The sequence below is a fragment of the Cupressus sempervirens genome, chromosome 9 (genome assembly GCF_028749045.1).
Source record: "Cupressus sempervirens isolate cs-2001-9-10 chromosome 9, ASM2874904v1, whole genome shotgun sequence".
Classification (NCBI taxonomy): domain Eukaryota; kingdom Viridiplantae; phylum Streptophyta; class Pinopsida; order Cupressales; family Cupressaceae; genus Cupressus; species Cupressus sempervirens.
In genome coordinates, this window is record NC_143126.1 from 590,366,518 (window position 1) to 590,386,326 (window position 19,809).

The 19,809-nt window shown below is 33.8% G+C and overlaps 1 protein-coding gene across 3 annotated transcripts in view; it reads left to right on the plus strand.

The window, feature by feature from the left end:
• Positions 1 to 19,809, plus strand: part of LOC149540059 (uncharacterized) — a 45,518-nt gene that overhangs the window by 13,093 nt on the left and 12,616 nt on the right. The window contains exon 6 of one of the 3 annotated variants that reach the window (XR_016356341.1): positions 1,483 to 1,628. The exons of 1 other annotated variant lie outside the window; for it this stretch is intronic. The gene's annotated coding sequence lies outside the window, so the exon portion shown is untranslated. The remainder of the gene's footprint in view (positions 1 to 1,482; positions 1,629 to 19,809) is intronic. One more of the 3 variants, XR_016356342.1, reaches the window with a different exon arrangement.

Consider the following 19,809-nt stretch of genomic DNA (forward strand, 5'->3'; position numbering starts at 1 on the left):
TGACAATACAATACAGTTTTCTTTACATGTCAATACAATACAGTTTTCTTTACATGCCTGCAGCTCTTGGCATGACTGGTAGAATAGTCTTTCATTACTTCAGACTATATGCATTAACTTGCAGGGGTCTGATTGGATGATACATGAGAACGTACATGCAAAAGCTAATGATATTTTCCATAAAATAGTATGGAAAATTCATGATGAATCAGCCTGATAAAAGGCTGCAATGTATTTGAATGCACTTGCCTCTCCTGTCAACTATGATCTCCAAAAAAAAAGATTTGTTCGAATGGTAGTAACTTCTATGAAGGCTAGCCGAATCAAAGGAAAATATATGAATATCAATTATTGCAGACTGTCAAGAATGAAGGAATGTATATGATGCAAGCCTCTGCCTAGCTGTGATTTTCCATTATATAACAAGAAGTTCGACTATGATATGAACGTATGGCTCAAGGAGTTACACGCATGAAGAATGCAAGCAGGTGAGTTATGCGTTTGAATTCTTGATAAATTATGAAATATGCAAGGCCAGAATTTACAAAGAATCAGAGAGGCCAAAATATGAAAGGAATTTACGAGGGACTGATAAACCTTCATGCATAAGGATAAATTGATGAGAAGGTGGAATATAATCCTTGCCTATAAGTTCTTATTATATTAACAATACTCACACTAGTTATGGATGTTTATACATGTCACCTATACATACATATTTGTCATACTTCAAATATATGTAGATATACAGATACATTGTGTTTTTAGTTTTACATATATGTACATGTACATTATATTTGAATATACGCATAATTACACATGTAACACGTACAAATGTACACTAGTATTATGGGTATTATTGATATGCTAAGTCGTAACTGACAACACAAGAAAAATGTAGAGTATCCAGATTCCAATTCAGAGGTAACAATTTCATTTTGCTTAATGTTTGCAAGAATATATTTAATGTATCTTTTTAGCTTAGAGAACCTAGTCATCTCATGGTGGACACTTGGCATTATCTAGTTTGCCCCATTCCACTTTTTCTTGACCAAGGTGGTTTAACGAATTACCTAATAAATCAGTGGTAGGTATGTCATGTCCCCCTTTGCAAGAATATATTTAATGTATCTTTTTAGCGTAGAGAACCTAGTCATCTCATGGTGGACACTTGGCATTATCTAGTTTGCCCCATTCTGCTTTTTCTTGACCAAGGTGGTTTAACGAATTACCTAATAAATCAGTGGTAGGTATGTCATGTGTCCCCTTTCAAATAATAAAAAATAAAAACTTTTGCTAAGGTAGGCAAAAGGGGCTATATCTTTGGAAACCATTGGATTAATAAATGAAAATCATTATTAAAATATGTATTATTGACCCCTCTTGGTCGTGAGTTAGGGTTGTGCCCTCTTTTAAAGGGATTAGGGCATTTCGGGCTTATTCTAGAACTTGATTTTTGCTCATTGCTTTGTTGTTCTTCAGAGGCTGCCAACCCTGTGGAGGAGAGTCAAGGACAAGAGTTTGTAGGTTTTCAGGGAGGCTAAGGACGGGAGTTTGAGGCCATTCCATGTGCAAGCTCATGCAGAGTTTGCCGTTGTGCTGAACAGTGCAAATTTGTGAGTTTTCGGGTGTGTTTCTCGTAAGAGTTTGGTGTTTCTGGTTGAGTATTTCATAGCAGTTTGGTTTGCTGCTGTATTGCAGACATTTAGATGTTAAAATAGAGCTGAATACATGCATTGGGTTGTGGTTATACTTCTGTGATAGAGTATTAGTGTATTGTGGTGTTTTCGGGAGCCTGATGAGCATTGTTTTTGCCCTCCGTTTGGGAGCTGTTGTGTAAATTCTATACAGATCTAGGAATGTCATTTTGTGGGCCGTTATGTTGGTAAAATTTTTGTAAAAATGTCTACTTTCAGATTTATTAATAATATGTAAAGCTGTGAAGTTTTTGGCACTGTTTCGGGCATACCTGATTTGGGTTTTATTGAGAAATTGGTTGATCTTTTGAAATATTTGGTTGTTTGATTTTAAAATCTGATTAGAGGCTTTAAATATTATATAAAATCAAAAAGGGGACATTACAAGGTAGGTACTCGTGCCCTATAACCTCTTTGCCAATGCTTCCCCTCTTCATTGCACTTCAGCAAGAAGAAAATAACATGGTGAATGCATATTTCCTCTTCATTCAAATACAATTTAGTTGTCATAACTAATAACTAATAACCAAATTAACTAACCATTTCCAATTCATGTAATAACATAGCGATTACCAATATCTTTAATTTCATATGAAACATAATGAATAACCTATAGTTCTAATTCACATGAAATCAAATTGAGTTAACCAATTTAACCAATGATTTCCAATCTGCTTGAAGTCTTGACGACTAAGTAGAATATTTAAAATTAACAAAATAGGGGATGTAACAATTTCACTTACATTATATTGGTTGTTTTTTAGCCCTAGGTCACATGGGGTCCATTGCTTGTGTTATATTGCTTGCATGCACTATGTAGCTTCATTTGCATTCATTTTGGGTTTCTTATTGTTTGCAACAATAACAAGAAGAGTGAAGAGTTGAGAAAAGGGTGCTGGGAAGAGTGAAAAGAGTGATTGCAAGGCATAGAGGAGTGACAATGAGCAAGAAGAAGAGGAGGAAGATTCTTCACCTTGTTGAAGGGATTTTTCAAGCAAAAGGTAGGGTTTGTCATTGATTTTTCATTGTTTATAGTTTTATATTTCTTGTCATTTCTTTTTGTTATAGTTATTTGAATTTCATTTCTAGATTGGAGTAGATTCTTGTTGTTTCATTATAAATTCTTGTTGCTTAAATTTTGACTTAAAATTCTGTTATTTTAAAGAAGGGCAGATGCTGAAATCATGTATTTATTGTTTTGTTTCATTTGGTGAAATGGAGTGTCAAAATGAGCTCCCACAGTCATGAAATTTGTAGTAGTGATGATGAGATGGAATTGGAAACTCATTCCCATGGTAGCCAAGAATATGAACCTGAGCAATGATGACAAGAGCAATAAGGGTTACGAGCAAACTGAATCTCAATCCACAGATAATTGGCCACTTGGTCCACCATCTACTTATTGCCCTTGCACACTTTTGACAAAGTGGGCTAGGGGTAAATATGATCCTAAATCACCTCTTAAACAATTTACAACAAGGATCAATGCACCAAGACAAGCAAGTGGTGGCACAACGAAATGGAAATGCTACATATGTGGTACAAAATGGTTTGGTAGCATCACCAGAGTGAATGTACACTTCCTCTTTTGGACATGAAAAGGTGTGGGAGTGTGTGAGTTTTGGAAGCCCAGTAAAGATTTGCATTATAGACTTGAATTCAGTAATCTTTGGGGCATTCCGGATGACTTAGGGGATTGAAATGCCTACTACCTTATCTGGCAGGCAACAAATTCAGTGTATCCGACAGTCACATTAGCAGCAATTACAGGGGCAGCCACATGTTTTTTCTCCTAGATCGCAGCTTAGAGAATCATCATTTACAAGGGCTGCCTTGGGACCTCCTTCCATTGTTAGTGCCATGGCTGAAGTAAAACTAAGCAAGGGGAAACAAAAGGTGAGAATTTAATGTAACCCCATAGTAGATTTGTTTAATGCACACATGAAAGAGGAATCCATTGGTAGATTCTTTTTTTCCGATGGTGTACCGCTTCATAAAGCTCGATCTCGTTATAAGGAGATGTGTAGAACGTTGTTAAGGGGGGAGGACCATCATTTGTGCCATTAGGTGAGCACAAATTGAGGACCACAATCTTGGATAATGAGTATGCCAATCAGTCAAACAATGGAGACCACAACAACAATTTGAGAGGACTCAAGATGCAACATTATCATGGAAGGGTGGAAGAACAGTAGGAATCGTCCACTCATCAATATCATAGTTACATGCTTAGATGGCCCATTCATTCTCAAGGCGGTTGATTGTACAGGGCGTTGAAAGGATGCTTATTTTTAGTTTGACATCCTTCGAGAAGCTATAGAGGAGATGGGGCCACAAAATGTGGTCCAAGTGGTGACTGATGCAACACTTGTGTGTAGAGTGACAAGGAGGCCTATCGAGTGACAAGGAGTATATAGACATATTTGGTGGTCTCCATGTTGTGTGTATGTCATGGACAATGCACTCAAGGACATGGGGAAGATTAACTGGATTAAGGGATTGGTTAGGGATGCTAGAGATGTGCAGATGTATATCTGCAATCACCATACTTCACATACACTCTGTAGGAGCTTTGCGAGGAAGGAGTTCCTAAAAGCAGTTGAGACCAAATATGCATCCTACTTCATTCTTTTGGAGGGAATGATCTAGTTGCAGGAGCTGCTACAACTTATGGCTATGACGAATGAGTAGAATAGGTGGGATGGGCCCCCGACAGAGCTGGGGAGGAGGGTGAAGGAGATAGTGAAGAGTGTAGTATTTTGGAGTGATGCAAAATACGTAGTCTATCATCACTCCAGTTTTCTTAGTGATCAGATATGGGGATAGGGATGTGCGTAGCCTTGGAGAGGTGTATGAGTGCATTGATTCTATGCTTCGTCAGAGGAGCAGTGTGCAAGAAAGGGATCCTAGTTCAGCATTCTCCTCGTCTAAGGTTTCATCTGGTAGATTAGTTGTCTCCAACGTGATTGCTACAATTTCTTGGTCATTGGAGAAACCATCTCGACATGGTCTACTCTCTTTGAATCAATATGATCAAAATCCTCAAAAAAATCAACTTAAACATATTCTCTATCTTCTCCCTCCGTCACGGAAGCACGCTTTGATTCACAATAATATGAGTGAATGTAATAAATTGTGGATTTATCCTTGAGCTTAGCAACACCAAACATTCAGGGTAATGTGGCTTCCATCTGAAGCTTTAAGCACATGCATCAACCAGTCAACCTCCTTGTTCAAGGTTGCCTTAGATGGATTTGCTAGACGCCATCTGGATGTTAATTCCTTCTATCAGAAGAGCCATCAGCTCAATCTCATGATTGCAAGCCTCAAACTCTTTTTCCCCTTAATGCAATCTCTTGTGCTTCTTGATCCATCCTGAATTCTTTTCAGCAAGAGATTACAAATATTTTATAGAACTAAATGACCCCAAAGGGAAATACCATAGATAGAAGTATACAATATTTACTGTCCTAATGTTATGGCATGAATTGATGAACATAATGAATTATGTGAGCGATGCTCCTTCTTAATTCACATCAAGCTCACATCAGTATGTTGAGCACATCATATCATGTAATGTTCGACAACTTTGGGACTGATGAAGTCAAAGCCGTTGTGTTGGTAATGAACCCTGATTCTCATAATCTATGGATGAATTTTTTTTGCAACTTTATTGACTTGCTCAAGTAGCATTGTATCTTTAGTCCTTGATGATAAAACACTTAAATCCTGATGATACTCCATCAAAAACTTATAATCTTGGACTCCAAAGAATATATAGTGGACGTAGTTCAAAACAACAGACCTCTTGCTATCATGTACAGGAAGTTCACACATTCTCTACTAGTAACCACAATAGAGAAGTTACAACAAATAGCTTAGAGTCTCTTTTATCTTGATAATCATAGATCTTCTCATAAGCCATGGTTTAATCCATAATTTGTTTTTTGTAATAATAATGATACTAAGGAAGTTGTCCAGACAAAGTCTACAACAGAGAACAGTAGGTGTTGTCCATATCAATGATGAATCACTGTCCAAAATCGTGCTCCCTTGGTATATCAAAAGATGGTGTTTCAGCTTGATGGATATACATATCTTTATATCTTTCATCTCAAAATTTGTATTATAAATCTCACAAATATAGTATTGATGTTTCATCAAGCACTTCGATGGTTGTCTCAGACTGAAAACTTCAACATGAGTATTCTCTGATTTCTATAGTGGCATTAGGTCAACCACTTTTCATTTATTCACTACTCAAATAACAAAGTGCCGCTCAATCCTTGAATTGTATATTTTGTTATTACCAGAGCGTGATAAAGACAAATCTAAGCATGTCTATATTTCCAGAGTTTACCACCAATGTATTTAGATAGTTCCAACTGATTATGCTTCAGATTTACGTTTAGACGAATAGTTCCAACTCAATCTCTGCATAAGGAATGATTATTCAGAAGAAATATTCCACATTCAAATATTTCTGAATTTCATTCCCCTGTTGTGAGTACCTAAATAGAGACGCCAATGTTGTAACTTCACCTATATTCACCCAATGTTTTGAGAAAGAAATCAATTGTATTTCATAGGTCAATTTGTGCAAATTTTTGATTTGGAAGATGGGGTCTCCAGACTGCTTATGCTTAGTTTCTTTCAGTACAACACATGGGAGTAAGTATTCAGCACTAAGAAAATGATGAAATGCAAGAATGAAGCTTTTAGATATAAAACTGATGACCACCTGCAATCACATATGTAGAGATTGCTTTATATGAAAACCCTATAATCAAGCCCAATCCTTGCTTAGAATGCATCAATATTTATTATGCCTGATATAACTATTATATACCTTCTTCAAAAAAAACTAGCAAAATTTATCTCTCTTCAATGATAGTGGAAATTCCTTGGTTTGATAGAGTCTATTGAAGCCTTTTTCAGACAGAGTTCACCCAATAATGAAAACGATTCTTGTGACTAATAATTAATCCTGGAAGCTCTAATATCAATTTCCATAGTCATTTATCATCATGCAATAATAATTATTGGTCTCCTTCCCAAATGAGTTTAATGAATAGTGCTCCAGGGATAGAGGATAGATTCCATTGTTAGGCACGACCATCTTCTCTTGGTTTACTTTTGATTGGCTTTCAGTATTTACTCAGGACACCGTAGGCCAATCTGCCAGTAGGTGAATATTGTTGTAGATAAGTATCTCACTGTGGATATATAAACCCTCAACTATATGTTCAATCTGGTTCAATATATTTGATAGCTTCGATCTTCAAGGATATATGTTGTGTATATAATCTCTGCAATTATGTCAGTATGTGATATATGTTATTGTCTTCGTTGTTTTGATGTGCACTTGTATATTGATATATATAAAAGATCGCTGCAGTTATGTATATTGATCTGCATTGTATCAATTAATCTCCAATATATAATGATATATTCGATGTTGATGTACACAAAGAAGAAAGTAATGTTGACTATGAAATGGAAGCCTTCTAATAACCTTTACTGTCTGACCTTGCTCCCAGGCTTTGCTCTGATACCATGTAAAAGTATGTTAAATTCATTTCAGACTAGTTTTAATTCTCAGAATTTGATGGTTACCAATTCCAGATTTCTTATTTGCAGATTTCAATCTGAATGTGATAATCTTGATCTATTCCAAATGTATGTGGAGCAGATTCAATATTAACAAAAACTGAATATTGAAGTATAGTTGCAGAACTCCAAAAAAGGCAGAGCATTTATCAATTGCAATACTCTTTCGCCTGATCGGGTATGGGCATTTATATGGTGTGAAGGGTTATGTTCTTGAATGGATGTGTCTCTGCAAAGTGGAGACATGTCCACTCAAGACATGCCCTTCCAATAACAATGATTTGTTAAGCATAATATAACCGATCACAAATCAGTATTTTGTCATTTGTTTGCGATATTAAACCTCTACACCATATCGCCTATCTGCAAGGGAATATAATCAGACATCAATCTGATATTATTTGCATATAAGGCCAATCATATGATCATGACTCGATCAACATGAAATGTCAAAGAAATAATCTGTAGGAGCAAATTGAATATATACTTGGATTCAAGATTTGATTAAATGATAATTTTGATTTCAATGAGATCAATATTATTGTAAACCAAATATCTATGCACACACACACATACAAACACACATGCACACACACACACGCGCACACACACACCGACATACACACACACACACACACATGCCTACATATATATTTATGTTCCCCCTAGTTTCCGGGATGGGGACGACAAGGGACAATCGGACAGGTTTCCAGGACGACAAATTTTTTTCCCGATTTTGGGGATGGGGGGGATGACAAATGGGGATGGCTACATAACAATAGGGAAAATTTAAATATATCGAGAAATTAAAAATATATGAAAACATGGATAAAGCATGTACTTATACATAATAGAACCTTAAAATATAAGAATCAGCAGAATTCATATGCCAAATTTGTGTTAGTTTGAGAGTCAAAGTATAATTTGTTCTAGAAGTCAAAGTCAAAGTCCCCTAGGTGTCCTCAAGTCTCCGAGATGTTTCTAGGATGATGACAGCTGAAAATATACTAGGGACGCGTCCCTGGGTAACACACACATACACACACACATATGTGTTTGTGCATGCATATGTAGATCATATTATAGATTATCATTAATCTGACCAAAGCTATTGTCCTCACCAATTTTGGAGGCCACAACTTCATCAGTTTTGGGGCTCGTTGTGAATGGTACATTTTCATTAGTTTGTTTGGATGATAGATCAATCCCAAGATTTGCTAGTGGACTCGGTGAGAGTTTTATGTTGGGTCTCTTGAGTCCTTCATCTAGATTCCCATCGTTTATGGAACACATAATCTCACTTAAAACATGTTTTTTTATCATTTTTCCTCACTTCCGTCTTTTGTTATTGGTCAAAATAGGTCTATAGGGTCTGAAAAAGGTGAGAAAAGAAGATGAAAGTGACAAAAGAGATTAAGGTAAAGGATTCTTTCTCTCTTGCTTCTTTTTGTTATTTCCATTGATTGAAAATAGAAAAGATCTTGAAAAACAAGGGGTTATGTTGGCAAAATTTAGATACCTCAACACTTATTGGCTCAAGGCCTGAAAAATTGAGTTATATTAGGAGAGGAAAGAAGATGTAGTCTATTTTGCACATTTGGACGAATCATTATATGTAACAACGTAAACATTATTAGAATATTGTAATATTTCATTAATGGTCATCTTAGTTGCTCTTTAGTTTATTAGGCAGTTTCTATTTTCATCTTTAGTGCACAATTGTTTTATAATAGAAACATTGTCTTTGTAAATCTATATAAGGAGCTTTCATCTCCTCTGATTATTACAGCATCAATTTACAATAATATGGTATCAGAGTGGATTGATGCAATTTCATTAAATTTCACAAATTTTTGAGAAAAAATTGAGCCTCTTCAGGTATTGTTTTTTGAAATTTTAAAATAAAAATCATTGGAGCTATTTTATAAAATTTGAGGTTTCTCTTTGAAGACTTTTGTTAAAAATTGCAAGCCTACTTAAGGGTTTTGATTGTGCAATTTCGTGTTTTAAGTGAAAGTCTCGGATTTTCAAAAGTTGATTGTACTTGCATGTATTTGCATGTTCTTGCATGTTGCTTGTATGTGATTTTTGTGAGTGGCATGTTGCTTGCTTAAGTTGTTTACCACTCGAGTCTTGAGTTTTGCCGCATGGAGGTTTCTCCACTAGGCTTTCATAATATTTTTCCCTTAAAAAAATTTGACGAGTTTTTATATACTTTTTTCCTCCCTTCAGAAAATTCTGATGGAATTTCATAATTTTTTTCCCTTTATTTTTTTCTAGTAGGTTTTCATAGTCTTGCCTCTAAATTTTCATTTATTTTGGGTTTATAATTTTTTCCTTCAAAATTAATGTTTTTGCTCCTATTAGGGAGGGCTCTTGTTTTAACCTTAAAAACATTTTTTTGGTTCGCTTATTAGTGTCTTGGACTTTGTGCTACCTATCTATTTGGTTTTAAAAAAAATTTCCCTATAAAAAAATCACGACTTTTTGCAATCTGTTCTAGGACGTCATGCTTATCTACAAAAGTTTGGAGGGTTTGTCGATTTTTCCTCAAAATCGTGGCAGCTATTCTTGGTGTATAAGGAGGGACAACTTTGTTATCCAACATCAGGTGGGTCGTTTTCTGATGACTTTAGGTCAAAAGTGTTGTAGATGTTAGGAGTTTTAGTGGTAGACTCATCTTTGTGGCAGAGGTAGTGGCTGTTAATGTTTTAGCGTCAGTAGAAGTAAAACATTGATTATTTGATATACTAATCTGTGTTTATCTTTTCAAATAAATTGTTATTGGTGATTCTTATATATATAATATATATTATGCATAATATATCTCATATATATATATATATATATATATATATATATATATATATATATATATATATATATATATATATATATATATATATATATATATATGATATATGTAATATAATATGTATTATATATATTATGCATTATATATTATTATATAATAATATAATAATATAATATTATATTACATATATGGTTAATATATTAATATTATATATATGTTAAAGATAAGTTATGCATAGTTATTGATAATCTAAATGGTGATTAACTATAGAGACATGTCTCCTCTCATACTATACATATATGAGATCCAAATTTGCATTTGGAAATCATCAATTACAATGGCAATGAAAACACATTTGCAGAAACAATCTAAGTTATTTCAACATGGTATCAGACTTGGTTTGCAAATGTTCCCTACAAGACTTGTGAGGGCAATAATTATTCTACACGATGAAACAATGCTTGTAATTGACATTTGTATGACTGCCAATATCTGTGAATGCTCGAAAGAGGTCTGCGCAAGCTATTGCTCGTTGGTAGCACTCAATAGTGCTTGGGAAGAATGCATGTAAAATCAGAGGACAACTCGTGGAGAAACAGTGATCAATATTAGAGAGGAAATTTTACTAAATAGTGGAAAATTTGAAACACAAAAGGAGATACAGGAAACACTTCCAATGCCAATCAACGAGGAAGGAGCAATCAACGCATAAATTACTCAACAATGATGAGCTAAGAAGGGTATCTTAGATAATTTGTTCGCCATCCATGTCCACTACATAGATGATGATGGTGAAGAAGGCACCGAATATAACTAAAAATAAGAGAATTCTATAGTTATGAGTTTCTAGCCAGATCTTCATGGGTGTAGTTGGATATTGTACAGCCTAATCCTTCCTAAAGTTAGCAAGATACAGAGTCAGATGCATCATAAGTTGGATGTTGTGTGAGATTCTCATCAATTGCGCTGTGGTGTGCAGTGTGAATAGACATACCACTTGGAATAGACATTCCTGTCATTAAAATAGTAATCCTTGAAAAGTACACCTCACCCACTTGCATGTCATGGAATACATTCTCTTGTCTCTCATTGGCTCATGACATCCCAGTAAGGTGATAAAATCGATACTCTAGTAAGGCGATGATAATAGGAAGGATGGAGGATGACGATAGCTAAGGAAAATGAATGTGCATCTCGCGAGGGAAAAATGACTTAGGAATCATCTGACCAATGCATACGTGGAGTATAAGGAAGATCAAAATAAAAAATTGCATAACTTGGTTGGGTTTGAACAAAATAACCATAAACCGCAAGGATTGTAAAGGCATCAGGGGAGACATGGGTACAACAAGGTAAGTTATTATAGACGTCGATCCCCGATCCCACCAAGGTAAGTTGGTGGTATTTTCTCTTTGATATATATATATATATATATATATATATATATATATATATATATATATATATATATATATATATATATATATATATATTTTATGCGAGGTTCCTCTATATTATTAATTTAATGAATATATAATATACTTTGTAATTAATATTGGGTATATAATATATGTGTATGTGTTTGTGTGATTATATTTGATGAAATTTAATAATTTGATATATGGGAGTGTGAAAGATTAAGTATTATATGTTCTTACTTCTATTTATTGAAAATATAATAAACATTACAATCATTTATGTGATTGTTACTAAATAGGCAAGAGTTAAATTTCTAACAGTTCTCTGATATTCTTCTCACAAGTGGAAGTGAACTATTTATGGTTAAAATTAATAATAATGAGACAACCTCTTCAAGGCTAGATCCATATTACTCTTCGCAGGCACTTGTATTTGCTGAGACAACATGTATACTTTTCCATTCATCAACAAAATTGTGACCTCTATTGTTAGGGGGGTATGCGTGTTTTATTGGCAACTCATTTCTCATCAAACTACACAAATATGAGGCTATCAATAGCATCGGAGGCTTGATTACTGACATGTTAAATACTTCTACCTGGAAATAAGCTTAAAAGTCCTATTTGTTATGATCATTACTTGCTTTGAAATTTTAAATTGTTTAAAGATGACATTCACGGGTCAAGATTATTTTCAGTCTTCACAGTATTGATCATTGCTTACCTATCTCCATTATGATGTCATCTTTTATAGAGAATGGATTGGGGAGGTAACACGTTTTACTTGCAACAATCATTCTAAACCCAAACAGGAAAGTGCCAACGAGGTTAAGGAAGGAAGAAATTTCTATAATCCAACCATAGGAGATACAAGTCGTGCATCGCAAGTGGTTAACGTGATAGGAAAATACAAGGAGAGAAAATTAAAAAGGTGTCACTCACAATCAGATAGGGTCTGCGTAACCATTGGGCAAAGGTAAACTTGTCTTAAGGATCAATGACAAAATAAGTGAAAAGTTTGTTAGTAGGGTATATGCATAAAGTTAAGTGATTAAGTGTAGCAAGCCTAAATTTGAGGTGATCCATCATGGAATTTAAAATGTTAAAGTGAAGGTATGATATATTTTGTGTTTTATTCCAATATTATAAATCAATTAATTCATATCTGATAGATGTTATGAGTTAATTATTATTGAGTATTATGTTATGAATAAAATAAAGTACTATGTTATCTTGATTTTATTATTAAATATAAAATAAAGAGTTGTGTTATAAAATTTTATGTTGTTAGTAATAGCTATGAGATAAATTTACTAACATCCTAATCCATATTCTTTGGTATATATGTTAAAATATAGATCATAATATATATATATAGAAAATGGAAGATATACTTTATGTTTAGAGTATACACATTTATCTATATTATATTGGGACGATCTTATATAATTTTGCAGAATTACTTATTATCCTTGAGTTATTATCTCCTGTTTCTATACGAGCTATGTGCCTTGATCTTTTCCTCTGAGATTGTTACTACAGGAAGATGGAGATTGAGATTTAGAGGGAGTAAACTATGTTGTGATAGAATCTTCAATGATCAATAAATTGTAACAGTCAAGAGGACTTTTATTATTGTAACGGTCAAGAGGACTTTAAATCATGCAACTATGTGATCTTAATTATCTACAATAAATGATAAATTATACTTGACGTATGAATTGTAGAGTCATTCAAGTGACACAATCATACTCAATCAAGATATTGGCGTATTGTGGACGAGCTTATGTTAGGATGGATTTTTCATTGGATAAAAAGAGCAAGTTCGAACTTAGAAAGAAGTTATCATATTTGATACAAAACAATATAAGAATGAGTGGGAATTTTACATTGAGGGGGGAATAATAGTCAATGTTCCATTCTCACTTGAACCATCCTTAGAAAAGAAAATATTCCATGACCCTCTTGGGGCAGATAAGTACTTGTATCTTTTACATTTATCTATTTATTTATTAAGGGTTTTTTGCTTTGATCTTTTCCTTTATGTTTGAGGATATTCTTATAGGAAAAGAAGGTTGGTTCTTCAAATATGCTACCAAATATTGTGCAGACTAAATCTAATGATAGTAGTTCCAAAGACTTTGATGATCAAGATGGATCTTGATGCAAGTATCTTTGATGACTGAGATTATGAGATTCTTACAATAAGAGGGAGTATGACACTTCTCTAAAGGCAATGCTGGAGCTTAGAAGATTGATACTTAGAGGGAGTCTAGAAATCCATGTGAGTGATTGCATGATGTTGATGGGCCTACTACGTATATCATGAGGGAGTGATGAGTTTGAAAAGCATCTTTGGGAAAAGAGAGTTTCTGAGGAAGTAACAAGAGGACCTGACATCCCAGGATCAATATTCAAAGGGAGAAATTTTGAGATGCAATCCCTTATGGATGATATCTTCTCTATGAGAAGTTCTAAAGGGAAAAGTTAAATTGAAATATTTCAAAGGTAAAACTTGATATGTTGATTTCAATCTATATTTGATTATATAATTGTTGTTTCAAATATGTAATGAAAGGTGACGATCTTTCATTGGCATATATAAACAGAAGGTAATCATTGTAAGGTGATGATCTTACATATGATAGGCCTGTTATCATGGTTCTTTGGGCTGGAATCTGTCGGACATCATGATAACAAACAAAAGGTAATCTTTGTAAGGTGACGATCTTACAAATGATAGTCCTGTTATCATGGACATCTCTAGATATTGTTTTCATACAATTAGAGATCATGGGTAACAAACCTATAATGTCATCATGGACATCTCTAGAGATTGCTTAAGTGCAAGTAGAGATCATGTGTGTATCATGGACATCTCTAGAGATTGCTTAAGTGCAAGTAGAGATCATGAGTGTGTTATGGGCATCTCTAGACATTGCTTAAGTGCAAGTGGAGATCATATGTGTATCATGAACATCTCTAGACATTGCTTAAGTGCAAGTAGAGATCATGAATGTGTTATGGGCATCTCTAGACATTGCTTAAGTGCAAGTAGAGATCATGAGTGTGTCATCAACATCTCTAGACATTGCTTAAGTGCAAGTAGAGATTATGAACTACAAATGTGTCATGGACATCTCTAGACATTGCTTAAGTGCAAGTAGAGATCATGAAAACTTTAATTACTATGGACATCTCTAGACATTGCTTAAGTGCAAGTAGAGATCATAGGAAATACTTTATGTTGCTAAGAGATTTTAATATACATTGTGTTGATTACATAATGATTCTGATTTTAATCTAATGATGTTTCACTTCTCCCTTGCTAAAGAGGGAGTGTTAATGTTTTAGCATCAGTAGAAGTAAAACATTGATTATTTGATATACTAATCTGTGTTTATCTTTTCAGATAAATTGTTATTGGTGATTTTTATATATATAATATATATTATATATGTAATATAATATATATTATATACTATGCATTATATATCTCATATATATAATATATATATGATATATGTAATATAATATGTATTATATATATTATGCATTATATATTATTATATAATAATATAATAATATAATATAATATTACATATATGGTTAATATATTAATATTATATATATGTTAAAGAGAAGTTATGCATATAGTTATTGATAATCTAAATGGTGATTAACTATAGAGACATGTCTCCTCTCATATTATACATATATGAGATCCAAATCTGCATTTGGAAATCATCAATTACAATGGCAATGAAAATACATTTGCAGAAACGATCTAAGTTATTTCAATAGTGGCAAGCTCTTGTCTCTTGTTGTAGAGAATTTTGAAGAGCAGGGCAACCTTCTTTATTTTTCCTTGGATAGATTTTGACTATTCTTGGTCATTAACATTTTGCAAATCTAGGTAGGGTCTCAATAGCAACAAAATGTTTTGGAGATTTTATGATCACAAGACATGTACAATCACCTGCAAGGTAGTTAGACAATGACTATCAACGGAGGGTTTTAGAATATTGTAATGTTTCTTTAATAGTCATTTTAGTCTTTAGTTTATTAGTTAGTTAGCCCTTTGTTCACAATTGTTTTATAAGAGACATCGTCTTTGTAAATTTATATAAGGAGCTTTCATCTCCTCTATTTAATATTACATTGATTTACCATAACAAACATTTATAAATTGTAGCTGCTGTTAGACACTTTAAATTTTGAAACTATGAGTATGAATGATGAAATTAAAAATATTGTGTTTGGAGATCATATGACAGTCGTAATGTTTCAATCATAGCATTTACGTTCTCTAAATGCATTAATTTATTTTTGCTTTTTTGTAAAACTTCAATTTTTTCTTTTGCTGAGTTCTTTCCCAAGTGTTTACCGAGTTAGAGTCCAAGTCCATTTTTTTGTGATATCGAGACCATAGTGAGTCCAAGTTTACCAACTATGGTCAAAAGTACTGTAACAAGCCTTTCCACATAATTGTTGTGCTCCAATGCATGGGTTATGGAGAAATATGCTTTTTCTTTCTAACCTTCTCTTTGTAATGGGTTTAAAGTACATAATAAATATTTAAGATTTTGAATTATGACCCTTATCATAGATGATGGATTGGATACACATCATCTTCATTGTCATATATGTTGTCTCTTCAAGTGGAAATGTAGGTTACATAATCACTAACCTCTTTGATTGGGTGTTGGGTGCAACTACACAATTGAATTTGTATACATGTTAAACAACTAAAAGAAATAGCTACAACTGAAACAATAAACACCAGAAATATCTTGGAAAAACCCTTCTAGAACGAAGGGAAAACCCAACTACACAACAAATAATATCATTTTGTTGATCATAAAAGTTCAAGTGTATAATGCCTATCGCTTGGTTCAATATAAATAACTTACAGTGAGATTGTTCACATACCAATCAAAGGTCTCTCCAATTTCCCAAACCGTGACTCTTTATTACAATTATAAATACAACTCTTCAAATTTTTGTGCCTCAACACATGTTGAAAGACACGTCATTACATTTAATATTACAGTTTAAACATAATTGTCTTTTTCAACTGAAGGTGACAATAATGGTAATAACGTCCATATTTCCAGAGATAAAGATCTCTATCGCAGCTACTATCTTCAACACTCCCTCTTAGCCAGAGAAATCTTTGGTTGAACAATCACACAAGACTGCAACCAAAATGTCAATGATAAAATATCATCACATAGATCCTATAAAATTCATGGAATCACTCAACATGAAAACCTGTAAGACTCATTTTCATGGAATCACTCAACATGAAAACCCGTAACAATTGCTCATTGTTAATAATCATGGAATCACTCAACATGACAGATTTGTAAGACTTAGAGGTAATTCTTTAATCATAGACTCTCTGAATGTGAATTGTCATGGAATCTCTCAACATGAGATCCAACTTGTTAGAAATAGAAAATATTGTGGGGGGAGGGGGAGGGGTGTGGTGAATCAGTATTCTACAAAGTTTTGCCCACAACTAAATATTGTTAATTACTTTATAACTTGCATATGAAAGTAAACCAACAATGTTGAATAGTAAATATAACCATGCACATAGAGAACTCATAACACCATTGTTTGTTAACGAGGGAAACTCTGACCAAGGGAAAACCCCGGAGGGGATGATACCCACTAGATGATTCACTAAACAATAGGATCCTGTTAAGGATATTGACCTTGTTAGGACTCTGTGAAAAAGATATAGCGTCTTGAGTCCTTGTTAGAGGACTAGGCCTTGTTAGAAGCCTCAACTTTGTTAGCAGTTGCTTCAACCTTGTTAGGAGTTGGTGGATCAAATACAATGTATGCAAGAAGAACCCACTGACCTAACATGTAATTATACAATTCAGTTCTTCACAAGAATAGATATACATATAATATTTTTCTATTTGCTATATTTCATGCTTGCTCTGATCATACATTAGATGTAGTTTGCATATCATCGGCTTCACATCAATCAGAAATATTGCATAGATCATACATACGTCGCATAGTTCATCATATATCGCACACTTATCTTCACAAGATGAGATCTTTACTCATACCCAACACATTCATAATTCATTGCTTAGTTGGCCTTCATGCTTTCACACGCTTGGCATAATATAAAATAACTTATGGAATAATATCCACATAGTCGGCTCATCATGACTTAGTAATTATTTTGTCACCAAATAATTCCTCAAGTCGTACAATCGAATTCTTTGCTATGCTCTATTCTGCACTGTTTAAATACTCGTACTGGTATTTCAATCATAACTCACGCGGTACTGTCCGTACACACCTGTGCACTGGTACACGTCATCATGACAATGTCATAGACCTTTCCTCAATTGCGCATAAGCTAACTCTCAACGAGTCGTCCGTACACATTACATTTTCTCTCCGTGCTGCTGCAAACTGTATAACACTTAGACAATTTCCTATCTCCAAATGTATAAATGAAATGCTAAATATATGTTGCCATAAATGACAACACTCAATACATCTATTTGAACATATTGCCAACACAACTGCCATCACAGACTAACACTTAGACAATTTCCTATCTCCAAATGTATAAATGAAATGCTGAATATATGTTCCATAAATGACAACACTCAATACATCTATTTGAACATATTGCTAACACAACTGCCATCACAAAATCTCTCAATGTGACTCTCAACATGATGTTCACTATTGCATAGTGAAAGAGTTATCATAGCTGATCTTACAATCTCATTTCTTAACATGAGAATAGAAATATACATTATAAAATCAAGACTTATTTACATTGAAGTCTCAAATTTTACAAATATCACAAGTATCACAATCATATATGAGAATGAAGGGGATTCCATAAGTACTCCCTCTTAATTATGAAGCCTCTCTGAAGCTAAAATCTCCCTATAAAGCTCAACATCTCTTTTCGAAGTTATAATCCTTATCTTGTTGCATCCTGACCAAGAGAGATTATAATCAACTATCAATGCTAAAAATAATCTTTTTCAAGAAATTTAATCATTAATGCTTCATCTCTTTGCTGTCTAATTTTTTCAATAAACACACATACACAAAGAGATTCAAAATAATGCCTCTATAACTAAGTTAAATCTCATAGCATCAATATAATTACAAGGATATATTATAAAGCTCACAATAATACTTATCTCTGCAACCTGTGCTGAGACTAGAGTTTTGTATCTGTGTCTCATACAATGCACAAGAATACTTGACCACATTTGATACAGAGAAAATACCTCAAACTTGTCTTTAAATGAACTGCTTTTTCAAATGTGAAATGGGTGTTCGTATGGTTCTGACGGTTTTCCTTTAGATGCTCGACATGTTTCAAGGCAGCAGTTATAGCAGTACAAAAATATCATTTGCCAGTTCAGTACTTATAAATGGTGATCACTTCTGCACACATGACTCACCACAGAGATGAATCCACAAAAGGAATTCTGCTACCAAGAATATTAACAAGAATATTTTATCACAAACAAAAAATAACCTCAGATATCATAGAACATAGGCCTTGGAAAGCCCCAGGAGAAATCAGGACAGGAACCTAAATTCAACCCAAACAACATAACAAAAAATGACAAGTAGGAATATCATTGCTAATCTATCCTTTGTTAAACTTGTCTTACCTTCGAGGCCGAGCTGCTCTGTCTCATTCTGCGAGCCAATATTTGATTTGGTAGACTACAAAATCCTCAGCATCTGCTCAACGCTCTGCACTTGCCGCATAGTTGTTCAACATTTCAAAATGGCTCAAGAAATCGAAACTGTTTGTTTGATAGCCATATATGCCCAGAGATCCATAACTATTTTGCCATCATTAATATAACGAAGAACAATCCTTTGAAGCCCCCCTTGAAAAGATGATTGCTCTGTTACAAGATTCAAGAAGAGTTGGCAGATTAATGGATTTCTGGATGATTGATTGATAAATAGAGGAACAAATGTGTTCCTTATAAAGAATTACAAGGACGTTGTTTCTAAAAGAAACAACGTAGACTGAAGACGGAATTAGAAACAAAACTAGAGACAGAATAGGAAACATTCCTATCTGGACTGAAGAAAAAAGAGACGGGATAGGAAACATTCCTATCTAGACTGAAAGACGGACTACAGACAAGTAGTTGACTATTATAGAAAGTATAAGATATTATCTTAATACCCTTCCTTAATGGTCAACGTACGGATGTTGGAACATTCTGTGATAACTGAGACC